Source organism: Anopheles stephensi, chromosome 2 (genome assembly GCF_013141755.1).
Source record: "Anopheles stephensi strain Indian chromosome 2, UCI_ANSTEP_V1.0, whole genome shotgun sequence".
In the NCBI taxonomy this organism is placed as follows: domain Eukaryota; kingdom Metazoa; phylum Arthropoda; class Insecta; order Diptera; family Culicidae; genus Anopheles; species Anopheles stephensi.
Genome location: NC_050202.1, coordinates 16514252 through 16521950, shown reverse-complemented (window position 1 = coordinate 16521950; position 7699 = coordinate 16514252). Strand labels below are relative to the sequence as shown.

At 42.5% G+C, this 7699-nt stretch overlaps 2 long non-coding RNA genes across 2 annotated transcripts; one reads left to right on the top strand and one right to left on the bottom strand.

Moving 5' to 3' along the window:
- The first annotated feature begins 866 nt into the window (after positions 1-866).
- LOC118507195 lies at positions 867-4694 on the top strand. Its single transcript, XR_004905614.1, has 2 exons — positions 867-2066; positions 4367-4694. It is a non-coding gene; the product is annotated as an uncharacterized LOC118507195 (long non-coding RNA).
- On the bottom strand, positions 4075-4981 carry LOC118507196. The gene is made up of 2 exons (XR_004905615.1): positions 4718-4981; positions 4075-4644 (listed from the first exon to the last, which is right to left on the bottom strand). It is a non-coding gene; the product is annotated as an uncharacterized LOC118507196 (long non-coding RNA).
- Positions 4982-7699: the final 2718 nt, after the last annotated feature.

Here is a 7699-nt window from a genome sequence, read left to right as displayed (position 1 = left end):
CGTTTTGTTATCAAAATAAGAATAAGTGAATGGATTTTTTTCTTATTTGTTAACTTGTTTGATTTTGCAGTTTTTCCTTTTACTGTTTATTTTTATTACTTTCTTTGGTCCTCCTTTCAACACTTTCTGTTTTTCGTTCTTATCTGCTTTAGTTCGTCGATTTACATATTTTTTTAACGTTTTGTGCTCTTTGTTGCTATGTTGTCTACTATTTTCGTAAATTATTATTATTTATGTTTTTTTGTCTCAAATAATTCTTGTCTATTCTCCATTTTATCATGAGTTTGTTGTTGTTCAAAATACTCTTAAAATTACTTTCAAATTAATTTTTATGTTTTGTTTTTAACAGAACTTATATTTATACATCAAATATTTTACACGCATACAAATTCACGTCACTTGTATATCAACGCACAGACACAGCACATACCGTCAACCGGGGAGAGATCACCGCTCGGACGCTAGGACGAATCTGATACTCTTAGTGGACGCTCACGCTCGTTCGCTGACCTCTCGGTAGATCGCACTAACACATCAACCGGTGACCGTTGCATGTCACCGGTGAGTTCCCGTGACAGATCTACCGAGCCAGGTTGGACCATAACACTAATTAGGAAAAATCACTATTCTTCTTCTTCCTTGGCACTACAAACCTCGAGAGGTCTCGGCCTGCCATTTCTGTCTTTCTGTGACTAAATTTTTCCCGTAGAAAAGTAGTCAGCCTGACGTACGGGTAGGCGGTCTGGGTGGGATGTGAACCCCCCCCCCCCCTTCTTGCCGTGTTAAGACTGGCGCCATTTCGCCTCCGTCACCGGACTGCCCCTCTATAAAAATCACTATAATATACGTTAAATATCGAAACATGATGACAATTGACCAGATGAACTCTCAGCGCCTGTAGCTACTTACTCTGCCTTACCTGCCTAGAGAAGATGCAGTTGATCAACCGCGACTCATAAGTCACCTCCTTAGGAACCTCTTCTTCATTGGAACTAGCATCTCGAGAGGTCTCGGCCTGCCATTTACTGGCTTTCTGTGACTTGATTTTACCCGTAGCAAGGTACCCTTATAGAAGCCTCATAGTCCCTCATAGCAATTAATAGATCACATCGATGAAATAGGCATAATCAGTCACAAAGCTCTATAAGGCACTTAGTGGTCTCACTACAATACAGCTTATTAGATTCGTGTGATCACGTTATGACAATGCCACTGGACGACCGGAGGGATAATCATGTGATGAGAATGACACCGTACCTGTTGTTGACCTGTTGCTTCCTTGAATCGGTTGTGCATTTGATGATTGGCGACATGGAAGTATCTTTCAGAAATTTCCTATCAAACATCTCCACAAAACCAATATTACGGCTCATCACGAACGATAAACCAGGTCCTCTCGATGTACACCAATCAGTTCAATTATGATTGACGACTCTGTTATGTCTTCATCGGTGTCCAATGTCCATCTAGTGCAGGCCACAATTAGTCATGTCCACACGTGTGTGTGTGTCTTGTTTCTTTGCTCATCACGTCTCAGCTTCAATAAGGAATTGTCCCGATAATCCGAGCGCCTTCGTTTGGATAAGAACATTACCGTTAAACGTGTCACCGTGCTTGGCAGACATAGATCCAGCCAGTCAGCAGCACGTGAATCAACCGGGCGTCTCAAGCCTCAGAGTCAGCCAATCGTCATCAGGAGGTGAAGTCAATCCATCCGATCCCGGGGATGACCAAGTGGGACGGTTTAGGTCCCCCATTTAGTCACGTACGGTGGTGTTGCACACTTGGCACACATGAGTGCTGCGGTTGGTACGACGACCATCGTTCGTGTTGATGGTTTGCTTTGTTTGTGAATCACTCACTCACTCACTAGTTTGCAGCGTAATGGATAGTTAGAGCGCACTTTCCTCCGAGACAATTGTTACCCGAGCTGGCTGTTATGGAGTTGTGGCTCATCGCTAGAAACGGGCGCAAACACACTAGAGGAAACAACACGACTGCTGCTGCCTGTCTCGTCGTCATGCTTCCTGTGTGGTTCAAGTCTTTGTCAATAGAAGGAGGATTAGGTAAGCAAGATACAGCAGCGCGCCTAAATGAAGGCACGTATTGTCATTAAAACTTCAAAGTTTTGGGACATTTAGAATTTGAAAAAAAAAAAACAAAAAACAAAAACAATCGCAATCTCTTCACAGCAGGAAGTGTTTTGCGATGAGCTGCTAAAATATTGAAGTAGGCAAGGCAAGTGTGCGCTATCTATATGCTCCAGATGAGCTAGTTGTAAAAGGTGAAAATTAAAGTGAGCTACCGTTGAGAAAGGACTCGGTGGGATATCTATCTGAATCTAACGTTTGTGAGACTCTGATCGTGTGGATCTTAAAAAGATTGAGGTACTACGGTTGGACCTGGCAACAAGCAACTCTAGCTTAAAGATTCAGAGCTGCCTAAGGGAACAAACAACAACTAAAACACCAATGTTTTACACTTCACATTTTAAACCTCTATAGAATCGACGACGATCTTGATCTTCACACATTCCAAAATACGACCGTTAATAGTCCAGAGGCTACGAAAAGTTATGTTATGCTTCAGCTGCGATTTGAATCTTGGCCCCGCACGACGCGGGTGCTGTAGGGAGCAAGCGTGCTACCGACTGCGCTATTCTGTGGCATATCATTATCTCATGATAAAAGTGATATAGTGGCACTTACCAGCTGAAGAAAATTTATTTTACTTTAAAGCAATATTTAACACCGACAAGAACTGTATTAATTAAGCACAACGAAACATAATTAAAAAGTCAAACATTTGAGACTAACTGCAATTAAATAACATAAAATCAAATATTTAACAAGGAAGCTGACGGTTAGCATTGGAGGACAACCGCGAAGCATCATCGAATCGATGTATAATTCAACACTTCCTGCTTGACAGCTGAGGGCTGTGCCGTTGTTAAGCTGCCGATGGCGACGAGATGCACGAACGAATTGTTAGACTTACCGTTTAGGCACCCATTAACGCGGGGTACCATCAGAATTCAATAACTGAAGGGAATCTATCAAAAAGTGGCCGTTCAAGGATTGATTTCATTACGCAACTCGTTTGATTCCGGGGGTCTTCATCACCGTGGCGGGCGCTAAATGAGCTCCTACCGCCCGAAAGCAACCATCGAAATGGGGCTGCTAAACTGTTAGCTAAATAGTAGGATCCGCACATCAACCAGCTTTTTTTTTTGACACGGCAACTCACACTTCACTACAGCTGGTGGGTTGAGTAATCGACCGTTAAAGGATGGAAGGGCTCGCTGGGTGTGAGGGGGGAGTGAATTGGTGAATGCAATGCATTTACCAATCGAACGGCCGATTGCGTGACGCACGGCGCACGGTAATTGGTGAGGAAGCTACTGTGCTGTGTACGGCTGTTTACAAAACGTTTACACACCAGCGCGCGGTTCGCAGTGAAGGAACTGGGCTTAAGAAGCAGTAGCGTATTGGTAAGGAATGGTTAAGTGTTTTCAAATAACATAAATATAATAATGAACGTTTTAAAGTGACATCTTTAAATTAAAAATAAATTTGAAGCATAATAAAGGAGCTGTAAATTGATATGGGAATACTCGTTGTGAAGCTTTGCAATCATATAAGGGAATTTTGCATACAATTAGGGACAATCGTGCTACGCGACTAAGGACTCTTCGTCTTCATCTTCTAGGCCTAACGACCTCTCTTAGGTCATGCCTGCCATTGCTGGCTTACTAGACTTATTCATACTGCATCGTTGGATAGTCAGACCTCACACCTATGGGCGAACGGCCTAGATGGGGATTTGAACCCCGATCCTGCCTTGTGTTGACCAGCGCTGTTTTGGCTGCCATATTGCCCTATCAATTTGAAACATCCCCCTGAGTGATTCAAAAGCTCCATTATATCAATTGGAACCCTATCGAAGGAGAAACTCTACCACGAATTTCGATTTAATAAATTTAATCCACCTTCCTCCCCTTAAATTGCTATAAAAAGCAAATTAAAAATAAATAACCAGTTTGGTAACAGGGTTTACGGGTTTATTTTTAGCCCCAGCTTGGGTCGAAATGTTAAAATACAACGGCCCACAATTCTAAGGCCCTTAGAGGTTCGCTTAAATAGCGGCGGTTAACCTTGATCGACACAAGCCACCAATAAAGTCACCCGGACGGAATGAATTCCTTGTGAGACTGTCTGTCTCTAAAACCAGTGTTAATTCATTCTATAAATTGCTTATCAAATTTCAGTTTTTTCTAAACACATTTAAAATTCTTCAGCATGTACCATTTTATGGAAGCGAAATCTAAATATTTTATCACCCATTTTATATCTCACCGCACATAAAGATGTTCCATTTGGTTCAAGTTAGGAGAAAAACAACACAAGACATCGCGCGCTTTTTGTCTGAGAAGAGATGCACGATCTCGCAACAGTGCCACCAGTGCCGGAACGCGGAAAGATTCCACGGCTGTCAACAACCACATCAGTAACTTCAACCCCAAGGACTACAACTGCTGCCGGTAAACGTCATTGGAAACGGTGGATCCGGTTCGGCGAACGAAATCCGGGTTCGGAAACGATATCCAAAACCTCTCCATCACGCGCCGCTGCTTTATTTGGTGTGCTGCGAGCGGATCATACCAAAAAAGTGAATAAATAAGCTTGTTTGAACATGTAGTCAATTTATTACTACTTACCTTCCTTGTTTTTGTCACAATCTTTAGATTGAATTATTTCGCTTGTTTTTAAGCATTAAAATAGAAATAGAAAGGGAAAATGTAACGCTCGCTCTCGCTCCAACGTAACATCTCTGGTTCACTCCCATGTCACACAGCAATTCTTGGCTTATAAGTAATCAAAGCGTCAATAAACCATTTGATGTACCCTTTCTATCATTTACTGTCTTTTGGAGCTGTTGGGAGCTAATCAAACATGGTAGCCCGCTCGCTCGGCAGGATCGATTAATTGATCGACCAGCAGTCAGTCAATTTGCTTACTCTACCCAACTGCCATACTGAAAGACTGAGCGATCGATCTACGGAGCTTGCCGCCGAGTGAAGCAGCAGAACAAAAAAGAAGGTATTGGTTAGATTTGTCAATATTTGAACTATATACTCTGAAAGCGATGAACCGCAGCCAAATTGGCTACCGATCGTTGCTGAACGAACGAAGAACTGCCCGGGATGTGTGCGCCATATTTATTGATGGTTCTACTGCCACGTTGTTTTGTTGTGGAGGCTTTTGCTTTACGATTGGTTTTGATTGTTGATTTAATTGAGCCAAGAATAGTTGAGCACATACATATTGTAATGCCTCCTGCTGGCGGGAGGGATTGATTAGCATCCCCGAGGCAGAGAAATGACCGTGCCCGGTGTTTACATGATTTCTGGTTCCAACGACGGTAATGTATATTCATTCGGGGTGGTTTGATTGGCCGCACACTCCCGCACATTCGTCTCGTTTACAAACGGGATATGGAGGGAGGACATGTTGCGTATATACAGTTGCTCACTAATTTTATCCTACAAAGGGTTTGTGGTGTACACCTGGTGAAATAATTTTACAAAATAAGGTCAAAATATGTACCAGTAGCAGAAAGAATCGATCAGTTTACCTATTGGCAGGAAGGAACTAATTTCTTATAGTACTTGAACTCATAAGAATCCACTAACAGGTACTACAACCTACAAGCTTCGAGGGCTTGGCCTGCACCACACATCCTCTACATAGCTCTCGGTCGAGCGTCTTTGCTAATCGAAAGGTCTAAAAGGACTTCACAGAATACGTCGTCAAGTGGCATTCTCCTTACATGATCAGTCCATACAGGGGCGGATCACAATATAAGCAAACTAGGCTAATTCTTGGAGACTGGAGCTTTCAAGGGGCCCGTTTATATCATCAAAGGCGTATCTTCCTTTCAACTGGTTATTTCAAGGGCCTCAAACTCCCTAACAAGACTCGTATAATGTCCAAGCAATGCCTCTGACTCTGATACAGTCAACAGATTCGACTTGCTAGAGGTCTTCAAGTTCGTTTCTGCTTGGACTAAAAAAAATAAAAAATAAAATAAAAGGACTTCAAAGACTAGGTCGTTCGGTGCTATTCTCCTTGCATGATCAGTCCACACAGGGACGGCAAATAGCATAAGCAACCATAAACAAATTATTGGGAACCCTAGTTTTCAACAGGCCCCGTTCATATTGTCAAAGGCGTATCTTCTGGTCCACTAGTGGTGGAGTCCTGGAAGTCTTGATCATTTAATTTAGAGGGCATACTTTAGCATTCCCTGAGGGGACTCGTATGTTCAAACTCTAACTCTAGTCCAGTCAGCAGATTCGAATTGCTAGAGATCTCCAAGTCCAAGGGACTTTATCGGATATTGAGTCCACAGGAGCCTTCGAACCAAGCGGCTCCTTCATTGTACTCCTACTCATCCAGGACCAAACATCCTTCTGAGCGACTTCCTTTTGGAACGCAATCGTCCATCGAGTTTTGGAAGATGACTTAATCAGTTTTAGACAGAGCCCAAGTCTCAGTGTCGTTTATGAGCTTGGAATGGAACAATTTTTAATCCCAGGCTCAGGCTGGAGGATGACTTATTGGCAGATACATCTCAGCACAAGTGTCATTATCGCTGAAGATTGTTGATCCCAGATAGCTCATGATTTAGACGACTCGATGGATGTGATCATCTGTCGATACAATAGTCCAGCTTAAATCAGCATTTTCTTTGCAGAGGCAATGGTTTATCTTCAACCACATGGCTTGAGTGGCCCTCTCGATCCTATAAGAAGCTTTCCACTGCAACGGAGAGCCTCAAACTAATGATGCCTATATAATCAGCGATTAACTAATGATATAAGTCCATTTAATTCATCCATAAACCTTGACTTATTTCAGTTACTCAATTTTGAACTTCCGTTGTCTGATGTACTGCATCGAAATCAATACAAACATTATTTCAATCTGGAGTAAATGAGACAACAATATTTTTGGTTCGGTGGTGTCCCACATCAAACTAAGAGTAAATCAAGATTATTTACTTAGTTGTACCTTTACGGTGTAAAGACAAGTTCAACTTGATCTACAGGCCAGTGTTGTTGTATGGCACCTCGTTTGTCAGTGACTGTACTTAAAGGGGAACGGGGGAAAAAAGCGCAATTTATTTATAATATTTAGAAGAGTGTCGGTTTAATTCAACCCCGACCAGGTCTGCTATCAATCATCCGTTATCTACCTTGTGTTCCCCCCCCCCCCTCCCACATCCCAGCAAACCTGTATGCAGATCATGTACCCATGCATCCGCTTACAATGTAGCCGGTCGGTCCACTAATCCATTCACCTCCCGCACAATCTCTGATAAAGTCATGCCGAAGATTGCTTGATTTAACATTTAAATGTTACATTGTGCAAATGTGGCCGATTTGATCGTGCCAGCCTGTTCTAACCGTTGCTCGATCGAGTTGGGGCCTGTGTGACGTCAGTTGGTGTAGTAGTAAAAGCTGGCTATGTACCGTCAGGTACGAAGGACACGTTCGCCATTTTTAATGCCGGATGTTTTGAGGTTATACCATCTCCAGGGTAAACGTTTAAGCGTCGACTAACTAACTGAGGAATAGAGAAGTTAAAATTTCTTTCAAGAAAATGAATAAACTATTTGAACAACCAAAAAATCGAAT